Below are 17,098 nucleotides of genomic sequence, written 5' to 3' on the forward strand. Positions count from 1 at the left end.
TTTACATTTTTATTGATTAATTTTCTGCTTTACGGTTACAACATGCCGCGGAGTCGTGCCTTTATTTTTGAAACTTGAGTGTTTTACTTGAAAATGTCATCCACGTAAGGACGTAAACAGAAGGCTGCATGTCGATGAGGAAATCTCGAAAAGGTGACAGTACAAGACTTCCAGTGTCAGGTTGGGAATCGAAATCTCAAAGATGCGGAGACACAAACTAAAATTAGTATTGCGCTATCATCACCTGCAAACTTCAAAGAAAACTCTGTGTCCGCGGACTTTTTGACCGCTCCGAAACTCCCTGACGTCTTTCGCGATAAAACTGTGCGACCCTGTGAACCTGAATCCGTGAACTTCCCTTCCGAACCTGAGAAACTCCACTGTTTAGATATAACACAAATAAACGAAGCTATCGAGGCCACTAAATTGCAACCACTCTCCTAAGACAGCATGGAGCAGCAGACGGTGAGCAAGGAGGCTTGTAAATTATCCTTGAAGCAGGTCTAGCTCAAGAATTTCATTCTTACATCAAAAATGCTAACCACTCGATAGAAAACCTGACTGATAATGGTGAGCTCGAAATTTGTGATGAACAACTTCTCCTTACAACATCAACATCGCTTGAGAACCTAGTTAACAGTAATTTAAGTAATCTACAACACTGTGACTGTGAAAAAGACACTGAATTCGAATTTTGATTGGTAAAACAAAACACAGTTGAAGAGTTCGAGTTCGAGTGTAGTCCATGTGGGAAGTTAACTTGAAGAGTAGCATTCCTGTCGTTAAAGCCACAGCTCGTCCAAGATCTGCAATACGTAATCTCGTTGCTCTTTCATTCCTTGTCAATGGGTAATATTTCAAAGATTACCACAAAATTCTCGGGACTCTCGGTCTGGATCACGTCAGTTCCACTCAGTGGATCCATATTATTGAATGGATTGCACCGTTCGTAAAAAAGATCGCCGACTGGACCGTGCAAGAAGCAAGAACTGAAGCAGTTCGACGTGGAGATAAGTCATCATTGCACATCCAGTTCGACGGCTTTTATCTGACTCGCGGCCACTATTCGAATAACAGCTCAGCTACCGTCCACGATGCGAAGACTGGCAAAATTATTGCGTACTCACACCGAACAAAGCGCGGCCAAGGTGCTAACTGGGAAGGGACAAGCGGTGGAGCAGCCTGGCCAACAATGCTTACGCACTAGGCCGCTGAAAATTCGCTCACCACTTCTGGTGCCGCGAAAAAAGAACTTTTCTCCTCGAGAGATAATTGTAATTGCTGGGTTTTAAAACAATTTGAAAGAACATCATATTTTCTCGGAATTCAAGCATGGGTATTGCGACAAAATGAAAAACAAAAAAAATATGCGCAAAAGAGTGGTCAAAGAAGCACAATTTCCATTCTCATTTTTTTCAATTTTCATTATAAACCGAAAAGCATGCTTAAATTTACTCAAAACGGCTTTTGAATTCTTATTGCACAAAAAATGCGGAAAAAAGGTTTAAGCCATTCATTTAAAATGCATTTTTCTGTTTCTGGTCACGTGACATTGGGCGCGGTCCGATGACGTCATTACCGGACCATATTTGCCCCCCATGGGTATTGCCCAAATTTGGTCCAATTGAAACATACACGTGCAGAGTTATACCAAATTGATTTTACCCTAGCAAAGGTATCAAAGCATACTTTAATAGATAAAAGAAGCAGAGACCGATACAACGTAGAATTACGGTTTAAAGGTTACTATATTTCGGCTGGCCAAACCAGCCTTCTTCAGGTATAATGAAAATTTACATTGGGACATACGCTTATATAGCTGACAAATATTTGCGCAATAGCGGAACTACGTTAAACTAAATTGATTGACAGTATAAAATATAAAGCAAATTAAATAATAATAACAAAGAATAACAAATAATAAAAGGAAAAAAGCTAGTACATTTCTTCGCGAATATTAAGGCCATGTGGAGAAGTGTTCTGCCTTTTGAGATTAAAAAGGCTTCCCTGGCCTTACGTATTGAGTCTCGGTTAGAGTAGACTTTTTCTATGGGGATTAATTGCATGTCGTTTAATAGCGGTGTGGTTAGGAGCGGTGAGGAAGTGTTCTGCGGCTGTGGTGGGTTTAGATTTAGTGTTAGGGTTATCTATGGTGCGGCGGTGTTCATTAAAGCGGTCTTTTAAGCGTCGTTTAGTCTCTCCTATGCATTGTAAATTACAGCGGTTACATTGGATCATGTAGATTATATTTTTAGTTTCACAGGTCAGGTTAGATTTCATAGGGCGCGTTTCACCAGTGGAAAAGAAGGTGTAGTTAGTGAGACCATCGGAAATGTATGGGCAAGTGGCACAATTTTTATCGCAACGATAGGAGCCAGAAGGGAGTTGTGGGTGGGGATTAGTCGAGTTAGAAGAAAGTTTAGCCGAAACCAGTAAGTCGCGTAGGTTAGGAGATCACAACTTACTACATACCTACTCAAACGAGGCTACAAACGAAACTTTGTCACTAAACAAATACAACGTGCCGCCAACATCCCACGCAGACTCGCTTTACAAACTAAAGACATGAACAAACCTACGCGTGTACCTTTTATTACGACTTTTAACCCATCGCTTCCTCACATCTCCAACATCATTAAAAAACATTATCATTTACTGCGCTCGTCTGACCGCTGCAAAAAGGTTTTTCCAAATTTGCCTGTTGTGGCCTTCAGACGATCTCCTAACCTACGCGACTTACTGGTTTCGGCTAAACTTTCTTCTAACTCGACTAATCCCCACCCACAACTCCCTTCCGGCTCCTATCGTTGCGGTAAAAATTGTGCCACTTGCCCATACATTTCCGATGGTCTCACTAACTACACCTTCTTTTCCACTGGTGAAACGCGCCCTATCAAATCTGACCTGACCTGTGAAACTAAAAATATAATCTACATGATCCAATGTAACCGCTGTAATTTACAATACATAGGAGAGACTAAACGACGCTTAAAAGACCGCTTTAATGAACACCGCCGCACCATAGATAACCCTAACACTAAATCTAAACCCACCACAGCCGCAGAACACTCCCTCACCGCTCCTAACCACACCGCTAACGACATGCAATTAATCCCCATAGAAAAAGTCTACTCTAACCGAGACTCAATACGTAAGGCCAGGGAAGCCTTTTTAATCTCAAAAGGCAGAACACTCTCAAGCAGTTTAAGGCCTGGGTCAAGGGCTTTTAAGAAGAAAAATGGTTTATTCTAGATAACTTTAACAAATTCAATGGCACTGAACTGAAATTTGGAAGATAAAAAGGTCTCATCATTCTGAAAATTTCTAAGCATAAAGAGTAGTGTTATAGATCACGTGACATGTCACCTGATCATTTTTGTGAAAAAAGCAAAGATTTAACAGGTAGGCGACGGTTTTAAGAGATAACATCAAACAACAACGCGTTTCTAATAAAGATTAAATATCTCCAACGCTTCACGTTTGGAATGATCGTCCATTGTTCTCCAGAAAAAAATTATCAGGGCAAAGGTCATTTTTTAGTCCTTAATTCAACCTTTGATCGTTAATTTCTCCAATTTAAAAACTTAAGGACAGTCATTCCAAACGTAGAAAGTTAAATATTTAAAATCTGCTTCGGAAACACTAATTTAGTTATCTTTATAAAGAAAATTCGCCGCCATATCGCCGATTTACGAAATTCTCATTTTTTGGTCACGTGATGTGTCACGTGATCAAAATTATACGTTAAGGCAAAAGAAAACATCAAGTTTAATATTCAGGGAAAATTTCATCCCGTTCTAGGCATACAAACCGAAGATATGTGGGATCATTCATAATTTCTGAACGCACTTCAAACCCAGGCCTTAAACTGCTTGAGACTTTCTCCACATGGCCTTAATATTCGCGAAGAAATGTACTAGCTTTTTTCCTTTTATTATTTTTTATTCTTTGTTATTATTATTTAATTTGCTTCATATTTTATACTGTCAATCAATTTAGTTTAACGTAGTTCCGCTATTGCGCAAATATTTGTCAGCTATATAAGCGTATGTCCCAATGTAAATTTTTATTATACCTGAAGAAGGCTGGTTTGGCCAGCCGAAATAAAGTAACCTTTAAACCGTAATTCTATGTTGTATCGGTCTCTGCTTCTTTTATCATTTGTATTTGTTTAGCCGATCAGATCAACAATTGATCCAAGGTATACCAGCAGGATTATCGTCCACGGTTGTTGCTTGGACTTGACTTACTTTAATAGGCCCTTAACAGTCTTGCTTGGGTGGTGAGAATGTTATTGATATTGATATACTAGAACATCGTTATTGCAATGTTATTTTTGATCTGGAAAGGTAATTCGTACACTTTACGAATGGTTTCGTGAGAAAAACCATATCTTAAGATCTTTTTATCAGCGGTGGGCAGTACGAAGATTTCTGTTAACAAAGTGTTTAATACATTTCTGTGGAAATAGTTTCTTTTGTTTTCTCACTATCTAAAAATCGGAAAGGAGACTTTTTAATTGCAAAATTCCAAGAGATTGGTATAGTGTCAAACCAGCTTTTGTAAGAAAACTTTTTACATTTGATTACAATCTTTTCGTTATTCCAAATTATTCATGAGTAGCCTGCAGAACAGATGCTATTTTCTATTTGTTTAACTATTTATTTTTTATTTTTTTTATTTTTTCCCGTTTTTCAGACGAGTGGAGACTAGCGCGAAGCTCGATTTCCGCGCAACGGGGGGAGGGGGGGGGGGGGGAGGGGGTAGATTACGCCTGCCCGCACATCATTGTTCATGCTATTCGGCCCCCAAACACTTCCCAAAATCTCCAACTATTCACAGCGTCTAGTATGGACGGTGAATACCGGTATTACGTAAACTGCAACAAAAACATACACTAACGGAATAACAGCACGGGAAAATTGTTGTTGGTGACAGTAACAACTGTGCAACCCTTCAATTTATTTAGAACGGGAAGTAATGAGAAGTTTTATGGATTATGGATTCTTTTTGTCTTCTGGGAGCGGGGGGAGGGGGTGAATACTTCACAAGTATAAAAGCTATGACAGGGAGAGGTCCGCAACGCGAAATGATGACATCATATCACGTGGTAATCATGTCGTGATGATCAAATGGCGGCCATTTTAGATCCGCCACCATGGATTTTTGAATTTCCCCTAAAATATCAGCGCCGAAATTGAAAGAAAATTAAACAAAAAATAAAGGAACACTAATATGCGCTAAAAAGAACATAAAAGATTACGGAAAGCGATTTTTTCTTCATTTTTAAAAGAGATTTTCTATTTCTGAAAAAAATGCCTGTTAAAAATTGGTGGCATTGGTAACCTCAAAGACAATGAACGCTAAAAGACCACATCACGTTTTTCCCAAACGAATTTATTGAAAAAGTCCTGAAGTTCCAGGGCGTTTGTTCAAACATTCAGAAAGTATTTTAGGCTCAAAGTTGCCGCAGGGAGAGTCCGCACCCCGCCCTCTCATCCCGGGTCTTCTAGATAGCGTTACGTTTGAAAGTTCTAACGATTTATCGCGACCCTGGGGGATCCTGTTATTGCGCTGAGGCGACCTTATTTTGCGATAATGTCGTTTCGAAATGTAGGTTTCTGATTGGCTCAAAAACTGTCATGTAAGCGTGGCAGCAGGCACTTAAATGGGTTCGGTGCGCACAGATCAACATTTTAATTCAGTAAATGAACATGCGACGTTTACAAAGCTTGTGGCACTGTTCAAGGAACACTAATAATATTTGTTTTGTGGTGATCATGTACTATATAAAGTGGATGCAACTTTTTTTCCTGAAGGTAAGCGATAAATAGTGATTATAAATTCGATAAAGAGAAATTAACAGTAAGGCTCAAAAGACTTTTTCTTGAGTGTGAAAACGGCCACAGTAAACAACAATGAGCTTAAATTCCAATAAATTATGGCATTTTCAAAGCAAAAGGATATGATTTATTTAGACTGCTCCCCTTTTCAGACGCTTTGAGATGTTGTCGCTTTGCTCAAAGTTTTTTGTTTAAATTAGTACCATCGCCAATATATGACGTCAAAGTTTTCACCTGCTCGTTTCTCCAGAAAATACGTTCTCAAGCATTTTTTGTAGGCTGTCAACGTTAGGCTCATATTCTTCACCGAAAGTTTTTTTTTCCCTGGTGTCTCATATCTAGAAAAAAGTGCTTCAAGAGCTCTGTTACATTGTCTTTCATGGTTCTGTCTGTCAATTTGATCTCCTTGTCGTAGCTAGCGCAAGCGCCGAATGGCAGACTTGGTTTATTTCAAATTTTTAAATCTCTACGGCATCTAAGCTAGGATAACAATGCTCTTTTTTTCGTTTTTTTAGTTTATATTAGTGAGGTTTATTTTTTGTCTATAAAGCTTAAGGTTTCTTCTCAACCAACTGTTAAAAGTCTTTTCTAAGTTCAGAATTTCATCGGTGATCCACTGAAGATTAAGCTCTAGGCTTTGAATCAAATCTCTCGGTTCTCGAGGCCAACGAAAACCAAATGAAGTGGTCGATGTCGTTTTTCGAATTCCAGCAACCAAGCCGCATTCCTTTTGGTTTCATCTTTGTTTGTTTGTTTGTTTGTTTATTTATTTTTGTTTTTCATCTTTCTTAATTTCTTTAATCGCGTTAATGCCAGGTCAAAAATTTAAGTTATCCAGGGTGTAAATATGGAAATTTCGATTTATTTCGTTACATGTGTAAACTTGAAAGCCGTTCCTACCTGTTTTATTCCTGGGTGGTTCTGCCATGTAGTTTACGTTGCACGAGTTGAAATGATAGGGAAGTAGTCGAAAATACGTGAATTTCTATTTCTAGTCGAGTAGTTTTAGCTGGCATTGCTATAGTAGCTGATTAAAATACCTGATAAAAGCTTTACTACAGCTATCCTTGAAATGTTCAAATTGTTAACCCTTTCTAAATATACTTACAAATATTTAAGGCTTGTGAGGTTAACAAAAGCTTCCTCTGGTATTAAGCGGATGCTGTTATTTTGAAGAATTCTATTGAGAACAAGAAGCAGACAGGCAAATATGCAATAAATAAATAAACAAATAAATAAATAAATATGTAAATGAGTGAATGAACGCAAGAACGAACGAATGAATGAATGAATGAATGAATAAATAAAAAAAAAACTATTAAAATTGTGCAGCGCTACAGTTTTTGTTGCAAATTCAGTTCTAGCTATTTGCCGACAATTATTGTTGTTGCTCGATTTTTTTCATTCTTAATTGCTCAACATTATATTTTGCAAACAAGCGTTCAGTTTCTCGAAAACCATGCCCGTACATGGTGTTTAATTTTTCTGTTCAATCAATCGATCATTCAAACAATAAATCAATCAGTCAATCAATCAGTGATGTTCAAGCCTAACATATAGTCAACGACCAAGGAGGATGGGATTAAGGATTGGATATGAAGTTTAGATTTCCGTGTTATTGACTAAAAAGTGCCGTAACTAAACACATCCATAATTCAACTATGAAAACAATGGACATGCTATACCTCAATCCTGATAAAAACATGACAGACCATAGGATGCTACTCACAAATATTGCAGAGACTGTTGATTCCAGAAAAGACCAGCGGTAATGTTCACGAGTTTATTATCTGCCAAGTTACTGGAAAAATACAAACAAACAAATAAAAACAAAACAACAGAAGGGACTTTCTATTAGGTTTATAAACATTTTCCAACAATTTCCAATAACCAATATATAATGAATCCTTTGCATGAATGTTGCCCCATTTCCCACATGACTGCTGGGTTCATTCCTTGGAAGGTGTGTTCGAAGAATTCCTTTTGCACTGTTGCCCTTTGATTATGCCATAAACTACTCCACTACTTGACTTCATTGATTTCAGTTGTGCTATCGACAGTTCACTGGTTCTTGCAATTTCAATAGCTTTGTCGAGAGATAGAGTCGGAGCGCCAGCACGTTGGTTTTATAATCTACTTGAAGTTGTAGAAAATAGAGTCGCGACGTTAAAATTGATATTGAATTAACCTAGGATTTTACAGCTGCAAATTTCGCCACGATAATAACTATGCTCATTTTTTTTAAGTTTGTGTGCTTTTATAAAACAAGATTTAATTTGTAACACAAGTTCTAAACCGCTCTAACTTTGGATATTATAAGGTTAGTGACTTCTGTTTTACCCGCATTTTCATTAAAACCGTTTATGCCCAGCGGATGATTCTACTATTTGTTTTAAAAAAACTGGGCGTCAGATCCCGAAAAGTTTGTTAGCCACCAGTTGTTTTCTCGCAAAACGACCTATGATCTAGAACTTCAGAAATTCCGAACTGATAATATAATTTCCTTACAGATCTGGGTGCAAGTTCTGACTTGTTTCAACAATTTTCCCTTGTTGCGTGTTTGAATTAGGAGGAGTATATGTGGTATACGTCTTCCTGTGGTATCTCATCTAAGTTTTCTATAGTCGTAATTATGTACTACATCTAGGCGTAATTTTTTTTTATTTGCAGAGGTAAAATTTACATTTCTCTTTTTGCCGTTGTTGCATAAGAATAGCGTCTTTGTTGTTCTTTGATTTAAAGTACTTTTAGTACGTCCCTTGCAGAACATACCAATACCTATACAGCTAATAAATTGCACAAAATACACTGGGGTAGTAGAGCACGAAACAATGTGGGGCAACAATAGTACTGATATTTTACTCTGCGTCACTTGATGATGCAGTTAAAGACAAGAACAGCGTTATTTCATACAAACAGTGATTGCCAAGGAACAAGGTTGTGTTTCAAATTCTGCCACTTTTTTCACTTTTGTTGGAATAAAAACCTTAAACACAGCAGACTAGCTTTGCAAAATTCTTTAATCACAAAGTCCTGCTAATGAAACTGTATAATACGGGAAATTTTTGAAAAAAGACACATTACTATGTACTTTGCTCCATTTTCTGATTTGGGTCACGTGGCTATGGCGTGGTCCAATGTCGCCATCGATTGAACCAGACTTACAATATATGAATATTGACCAAATCCGGTTGAATATGAACAAACATGTGCTAAGTTATATCAAACAGACCTTTTAATGGCAACTGGCTCAAAAGACGGAAAATGGAGCCTTGGAGACAGTCCTCCCTTTTATGATACGCGGGTTTGAACTTTAACTTGACGGCCAAAAGGAATACCTAAAAAGGCGTCAGTAGTATTTCGGGGAAACACATATAAGCCATCCAGCCAATGACAAGATAGCCTGCGTAGCAGTCGTTTCCATTTCCTTCAAGCAAAGCGGGGCAAGCGCGCGAGGGCATTGGGCAAAAAGGAGCAAAAAAGTAGGAGCGGGGGGAGGGGCGAGGAAGGAAAGGAAACGCCTGCCGCTGAGCCCAGACATTTTATCGAACGCCGTTCGTCAGCGAACGGGAGGCAATGATGTATTACCATTCGTCAATCGTCTCTGAATCAAACTCATAAACCAAAACGACATCCGGTTAACCGTTTATCAAAGATGAAAATATGGCCGAGGCGGAAAAGAACTCTCTCGAGTGTCTTTTCGATTTCGAGTTTGCTTTGCTTTGGAAACGGCTAAACTACTTTCGCAGGGAGATACGTTAATTCAGTTGAAACCGGAGCAAAAGACTGCTTTAAGAGCGAATGTCTATTAACATTAAGCAAAATCAAAATTTTCGGTCACGCTTAAAATATAGATTTCATTGCACTTTGGTTTGTTGGTAGGTATTATCGTCTCAACAAACATGGTGTCATTTGTGTTTCGAAATCCCGCCGGAATTTTTAAAAATTTAAGAAAATTTGTTCTGGCTGTCGGCGGGCCCGCCGACACGAAAATTAAAGCTGGAAGCAAAATTGGCTGGTCTGAAAGCTTGTTTCGCGTACGAACAAAGAAATTTTTATTCAAACTCTGTAATCATAAATAGATTGAGGAGGCCTCAAGTAAATAATAAAAGAAGCAGAGACCGATACAACGTAGAATTACGGTTTAAAGGTTACTATATTTCGGCTGGCCAAATCAGCCTTCTTCAGGTATAATGAAAATTTACATTGGGACATACGCTTATATAGCTGACAAATATTTGCGCAATAGCGGAACTACGTTAAACTAAATTGATTGACAGTATAAAATATGAAGCAAATGAAATAATAATAACAAAGAATAAAAAATAATAAAAGGAAAAAAGCTAGTACATTTCTTCGCGAATATTAAGGCCATGTGGAGAAAGTGTTCTGCCTTTTGAGATTAAAAAGGCTTCCCTGGCCTTACGTATTGAGTCTCGGTTAGAGTAGACTTTTTCTATGGGGATTAGTTGCATGTCGTTAGCGGTGTGGTTAGGAGCGGTGAGGAAGTGTTCTGCGGCTGTGGTGGGTTTAGATTTAGTGTTAGGGTTATCTATGGTGCGGCGGTGTTCATTAAAGCGGTCTTTTAAGCGTCGTTTAGTCTCTCCTATGTATTGTAAATTACAGCGGTTACATTGGATCATGTAGATTATATTTTTAGTTTCACAGGTCAGGTTAGATTTGATAGGGCGCGTTTCACCAGTGGAAAAGAAGGTGTAGTTAGTGAGACCATCGGAAATGTATGGGCAAGTGGCACAATTTTTACCGCAACGATAGGAGCCGGAAGGGAGTTGTGGGTGGGGATTAGTCGAGTTAGAAGAAAGTTTAGCCGAAACCAGTAAGTCGCGTAGGTTAGGAGATCGTCTGAAGGCCACAACAGGCAAATTTGGAAAAACCTTTTTGCAGCGGTCAGACGAGCGCAGTAAATGATAATGTTTTTTAATGATGTTGGAGATGTGAGGAAGCGATGGGTTAAAAGTCGTAATAAAAGGTACACGCGTAGGTTTGTTCTTGTCTTTAGTTTGTAAAGCGAGTCTGCGTGGGATGTTGGCGGCACGTTGTATTTGTTTAGTGACAAAGTTTCGTTTGTAGCCTCGTTTGAGTAGGTATGTAGTAAGTTGTGCAGTGCGTATATTAAACGTTTCGTCAGTAGAACAAATACGTCGTAAGCGGAGTGCTAGACTGAAAGGAATAGCATTTTTTGTATGTAGGGGATGGCAAGATGAATACAGTAGATGTTGGTGTTTGTCTGTAGGTTTAGTGTACAGGTCAGTGCTGATGTTGCCGTCGTTAGTTAGAGAAACATTAACATCAAGGAAAGATACGTTAGTAGAAGAGTGCGAGCTAGTGAATTTAATGGTAGGGTGAATGTTGTTAAGATAATCTATGAATATTTTTAAGTTATCCAGACCTTTAGTCCACATCATAAAAAAAAAGTTCATCAATATAACGAAACCACGTGTGAGGGTGAAATGGGGTATTTTTCAAAGCATTCGCTTTGAAATGGCCAAGAAAAAGGTTGGCAAAAGAGGGGGCCATTTTAGTAACCATGGCTGTGCCGTGGATCTGAAGGTAGTGGTTATCGCTAAAAGAAAAATTATTCATGGTAAGAATCATGCGAATGAGGTCACAGAGTGTGCCAGTGCGAATGTTACTATGAAGGCGAGTACGTAGGAAATGGTCACAAGCATTAATACCTTCGTTATGTGCAATATTAGTGTATAAAGATGAGACATCAAGTGTGACTAACAATGAATTAGAGGGTAGCTTATACGCTTTTCCACTGGTGAAACGCGCCCTATCAAATCTAACCTGACCTGTGAAACTAAAAATATAATCTACATGATCCAATGTAACCGCTGTAATTTACAATACATAGGAGAGACTAAACGACGCTTAAAAGACCGCTTTAATGAACACCGCCGCACCATAGATAACCCTAACACTAAATCTAAACCCACCACAGCCGCAGAACACTTCCTCATCGCTCCTAACCACACCGCTAACGACATGCAACTAATCCCCATAGAAAAAGTCTACTCTAACCGAGACTCAATACGTAAGGCCAGGGAAGCCTTTTTAATCTCAAAAGGCAGAACACTTTCTCCACATGGCCTTAATATTCGCGAAGAAATGTACTAGCTTTTTTCCTTTTATTATTTTTTATTCTTTGTTATTATTATTTCATTTGCTTCATATTTTATACTGTCAATCAATTTAGTTTAACGTAGTTCCGCTATTGCGCAAATATTTGTCAGCTATATAAGCATATGTCCCAATGTAAATTTTCATTATACCTGAAGAAGGCTGGTTTGGCCAGCCGAAATATAATAACCTTTAAACCGTAATTCTACGTTGTATCGGTCTCTGCTTCTTTTATCATTTGTATTTGTTAAGCCGATCAGATCAACAATTGATCCAACGTATACCAGCAGGATTATCGTCCACGGTTGTTGCTTGGACTTGTCTCAAGTAAATACTTTGCAGGAAAATTTCAGTTCTAACCTCGGTCTGAAAAGGAAGTTTTCAATATTTAGAACGACTTTGTATTTCAGACTACTCGCGAAATACAAATTTATCCTGGAAACGCGAGGAAGTATTTTAGCCATGTGGGACAAGCTCATCATCGTGCAGCAACATCAGACGTTATCGTTTCCAGTTCTAGTTCTTGTTCTAGTTCTTTTTTTTTTTTTTTTTGTAATTCTTGCGTTCATTAAACGACAATACGAATTACGCTATCAGGTTACCCACAGAAAACCATTTTCCAACCATTTTTTAACTGATGGTTGACATTTTGCAATACAAAAAGCGCAGATTTAATTTTACAGCTCTACAAACGGAGGCCACATAGACATTTAAGACTGAAAAACAAAGCCTAATATCTCGATCAAGAATATAGCAAGTCCTGTTTTCGTTCTGTTTTTCTTGATTTTATTAACCTGAGCATAGATTTCGAAAGAAAATGATTAATAATGGGCTACAGTTCTCAGTACAGCTAAGTTACCTGGTAAAATAGTAGTCAAATTTTGTGGCACAAGGTTGCAAACTAGATCATTTAAACGATCTCAAAATAGACAATTAATTTCTTTAAATTTTGGATTAGGATAAAACGATTTGGAGGAGTCCTCCCGGTCCGATGGGATTTTAATAACCTACGAGTAAAGATAACACCTGCAGCTTCATAAAACAAGCGCTAACATCAAAACTTGTCAAATTAGAACTCTAAAGTTAGTTAGTTGGCACAAGGCTTAGTCAAATTTCTCATAAAAGACAGTGAACACACTATGTGTTCGCCAACACCTTTACGTTTCCTGTCTTAAGGAACGCATGGGAATTTAAATTATTCTTAAATGTTTGGTGTCAAAGGCTCGTTAAACGGAAAGAAAGGAAAACATTTTTCCTATTTCAAAACGCTTTACGAAAGGAAGGTGTGAATGACATCCATATAAAAAGATCAGGTGCTCAGTCAGTCTACTTCTGGATAAGTGCCGAATTTTGCGCTAAACATTTCATTATTTGGAATTGTGCTTAGCTGCAAAACAAAAATCACATGCTACTCTCGGCATATGTGAAGTTTCAAGCATTAAGAGCTACTGACTATAAATATCAAAACTCCCACGACAAAGGGGAAATTTCAGGTTTCATTTTATTTTACCTAAATTTTCCCTTTGGTGAACTATTTTAAAAAATCACAATAAAAAAAGTTCCACCACTCTTTCGTTTTTCTAAAAATTAGAAAAGGTGAATTTACGGCTACACGCCCGATTCGGCCCACCGGAAAAACGGGAAAATTGTGCATCTTTAGAAGCCTCGCACACAAGAACGATAACTACTCCCGTTTTTCTGTCTCGGATGCAAGTAAATCTTTCTATTATCTCTCGTTTAGTGTAAAAATGAAGTCGCAAGTCGTATTTTTAATGTGCTTATTCACTAGTTGAAGACAGCGACCTTCAAGGGTTAGATTTCGAATTAAAATTAGGGCCGATTTCAGAGGCCTTTATCTGTCCCGGCATATGTTTTCTGGAGCAAAACTATAGCTGAGGTCTAACCTTAATCCTTCCTTTTCACGCCCTCGAAGTGCCTTTTTTGGCCCGCTAAAAGCGAAGCATCCAGAATAAAAAGTGTGCAGGGTATTTTGATTAGTTCGATGGCTCGTTGTCACGATTACCGTCACGCAAATCACATAACTAAAACAATCCATTCATCTAAAGTAAACGTTTTTCTTTGTTCTCAACGACAAATCTTGAAGGCAGGTATTTAATACTTTAGGTCCTTTACAATACCACGTCATTATTTCAAATTTTAAAAGAAACAAGAAGCTGTTTCCAGCTTATACTCGGGTCATATTTGATTGTGTGGTGTGTAAAGCCCACAATCTTTTAACAGTGATAACCTCCAGCATCGCCAATTCCCCCAAATAGATAGCCTGCTAGCAAGCTCTCTTGGGGGTGGATCCTCTTTCTCCCTACCACCCCCACCCCCCAAGACAGCTTACTCGCAGGCTACCAAATAGATAGATACAGTGAGGCAATAAGAAACCACCAGATAGAATTGCATTTCTTGCAGTCAGAATGAAATACTTTGCACCTTTCTTTAAATTTATTCTTCCCCACCAGTTTTCCAGTTAACCGTCGGACTTGAAACGGGGTGGGCGGGGGAGAGGGGGGAGAAGAGACGGGGGGGGGGAGGGGGGTGATTGTGGATGCTAACTCCTTCCCCCTGTTTTTTCTTTTTATTTTATTTTATCAAGAGAGTTTCTGTTTGTGTCTGAGACGTATTTACTGCGAATTTGGTGGTAATCGGCTCATAGATACAGGATATATTAAACAACAAGTGAAGTGTGGTTTTAATGCATTGAAATGTAATATTATAAGCTGTCAGAACCATATTTTGAGCCAGAAGTAGTTGTAAAGCAACTCAAGGATGTATTAAGCCATATTTTACATGCTAAGCTGTCTTCGAAAAGTGTATTTTCTGGGTAAAACTTTCAATTTTCTGGCAGAAAACGAAAGTTGTAGTAGAAAAAAGAGAAAAATCAGACAAAAAGAGTCCGCCACGTTGGATGACTTTACTGGCCCCAAGCAGCGCCACTTGTATATGTATCCAAAAATATTAACATCTTCTTGTAGACAAGATAACAGGCTATCTATTAAAGAATACATCGTAGCGTATCGTAATATAATTACGTAATATATCGTATCGTATCGTAACGGTACCGAAAACGCTAGGGAGTGGGGAGTTCCAACCACCCACCTCTTATAGCACGGTGAGGGTATGAGTTTACATGTAGGTCCGAGGGTTAAACTGCTAATGAGACTGTCAGTAGCTATAGTCCTTTTAGTGTCTTGATGGTTAAGAGCGCGCGCTATTCACGCGAGGAAGCGAAACCCGATCTCAAACCATCGTGAATCTTCCTTCTTGGCAGCAGAAAATAGAATATACACAGATTTTCCTGCTTTGGTAGGGATTTCTACGAAGTATCGGAGCAAATAACGGCAAATTTTGCTTACGTTTTCTCCTCTTTGTCTACTTTATTGCTCAAAGGTGATTATCGAAGTAAAATCCCAGCTGGTTTAATGGGGATTATGCAACAAAAACTTGCATGACCGACCCCCCCCCCCCCCCCCCTGCCATATGAACAATCATAGCATTTGAAGATTTATAACAGGTCTGGGAACAGCTACTTTCATATCGGTGGCAGATAAAAATAACTGGATTTTTTTTTAATTTCGTAAAATAGAAGGTTAAAAAGGATATTATAAAATGCATTCTTTCGCAGATGGATTTAACTCCTATTATTGCGTGAAACACTTAAACTTTGAAAATTTCACGAAAAAAATATCTTTAACATTGGTCTATTTGGGGTGCCTGAAATCTCAATGAACTTCTCCTACTGGAAATGAAATTATGATAGACGCTAACACGCCTCAAAATAGATAACTTGGGATAGAACAAAGTACTTCCGAATTAGTCGCTTTACTGCTTAGATGCAATAAAGAAAAAGATAATGACGAATACGTTTCACTCGGGCGTGAAAATCCTTTGTACATTGGATTTAACTCTTATTATTGCGTGAAACACTTAAACTTTGAAAATTTCACGAAAGAAATATCTTTAACATTGGTCTCTTTGGGGTGCCTGGAATCTCAATGAACTTCTCCTACTGGAAATGAAATTATGATAGACGCCATTTTAATGCGCTACAATTATTGGACCCAGGGTGCAGTGCAAGGGTATCATGTTAAATCACTGCTAAAAGAGAAATAAATATCAACAACCAAGATAGTTAATAACACTTACAGATACACCAAGTTTTTTAGGTTTGAAAATATATCTCCCGATAGGTGTTCAATTTTATTCTTGTCTAGGTATCTGTAAATGGAAGGGAAATTATATTTGTTTAAGGGTTAATATAGGTAATAAATATTTTACGGAAATATGACGGGATTATGTTAGTTATTTCAATTCATAAAAGGGTTGGGGCACTCTATTTTAAAATCTTTTGTACACCGAAAACAAATTCCGACATTTTTTTTTTGTCGGCTGAGAAAGAGAAAAACATTTGAAAAATAAGGCACCTAACGTCGAAACCAGACAATCTGACAACCAGCCTACCATTTACGGTGTTTTACTGTCACAGCCAATTATCATAACATGCCTTTGGGTTTTTAAAAAGACTGAATAATACTATATTATCTGCATTGTTACCGACAACTAATATGTTGTGTTCGAGTACGTTTCATTAAGCTGTTAGGAGAGAAAATAAATAGCTTATTGTAGTTGCTATAGTTTTGAGGCTCTCGTTACTGAATAACGAATTGTACTATTGGATCTTTTGGCACGCTTAAAAGCAAACCATATTTAGCCATGTTTAGTATAAGCCATTCATATTTACTCGCATTTACCTTCTAGTTGCACGATATTTTATCCAATTTTTTCTGATATAAGATTATATATTTAACCGACGTATTCGCAGGTTTTCTTTTTTGTCGGCGGAGAAAGAGAAAAAAAATTGAAAAATAAGGCACCAAAAGTCCCCCTATGTTAATAAACCTAGACAATATGACAACCAGCCTAAGATTTGCGGTGTTATACTGTCACAGCCAATCTTAATAACATGTTTTTGAATGTTATAAACAGATGGAATAATACTATATCATCTTCCATTGTTACCGGCAAATTATGTTGTGTTCGAGTACGTTTCATTAAGCTTCTCTTCGTAAGGGATACCCGTCATATTGTTCCCTGTATTTTTT

The 17,098-nt window shown here is 38.0% G+C and overlaps 1 long non-coding RNA gene across 1 annotated transcript in view; it reads right to left on the minus strand.

The window, feature by feature from the left end:
- LOC146475661 (uncharacterized) overlaps positions 1 to 7,687 on the minus strand; it is an 8,594-nt gene extending 907 nt beyond the window's left edge. The window contains exons 1-2 of the long non-coding RNA XR_014865846.1: positions 7,573 to 7,687; positions 6,952 to 7,023 (exon numbers count right to left, since the gene is read on the minus strand). This is a non-coding gene — a long non-coding RNA (uncharacterized LOC146475661). The remainder of the gene's footprint in view (positions 1 to 6,951; positions 7,024 to 7,572) is intronic.
- Positions 7,688 to 17,098: the final 9,411 nt, after the last annotated feature.

The sequence above is a fragment of the Pavona decussata genome, unplaced genomic scaffold, assembly GCF_977016875.1.
Source record: "Pavona decussata unplaced genomic scaffold, jaPavDecu1.1 SCAFFOLD_84, whole genome shotgun sequence".
In the NCBI taxonomy this organism is placed as follows: Eukaryota; Metazoa; Cnidaria; class Anthozoa; order Scleractinia; family Agariciidae; genus Pavona; species Pavona decussata.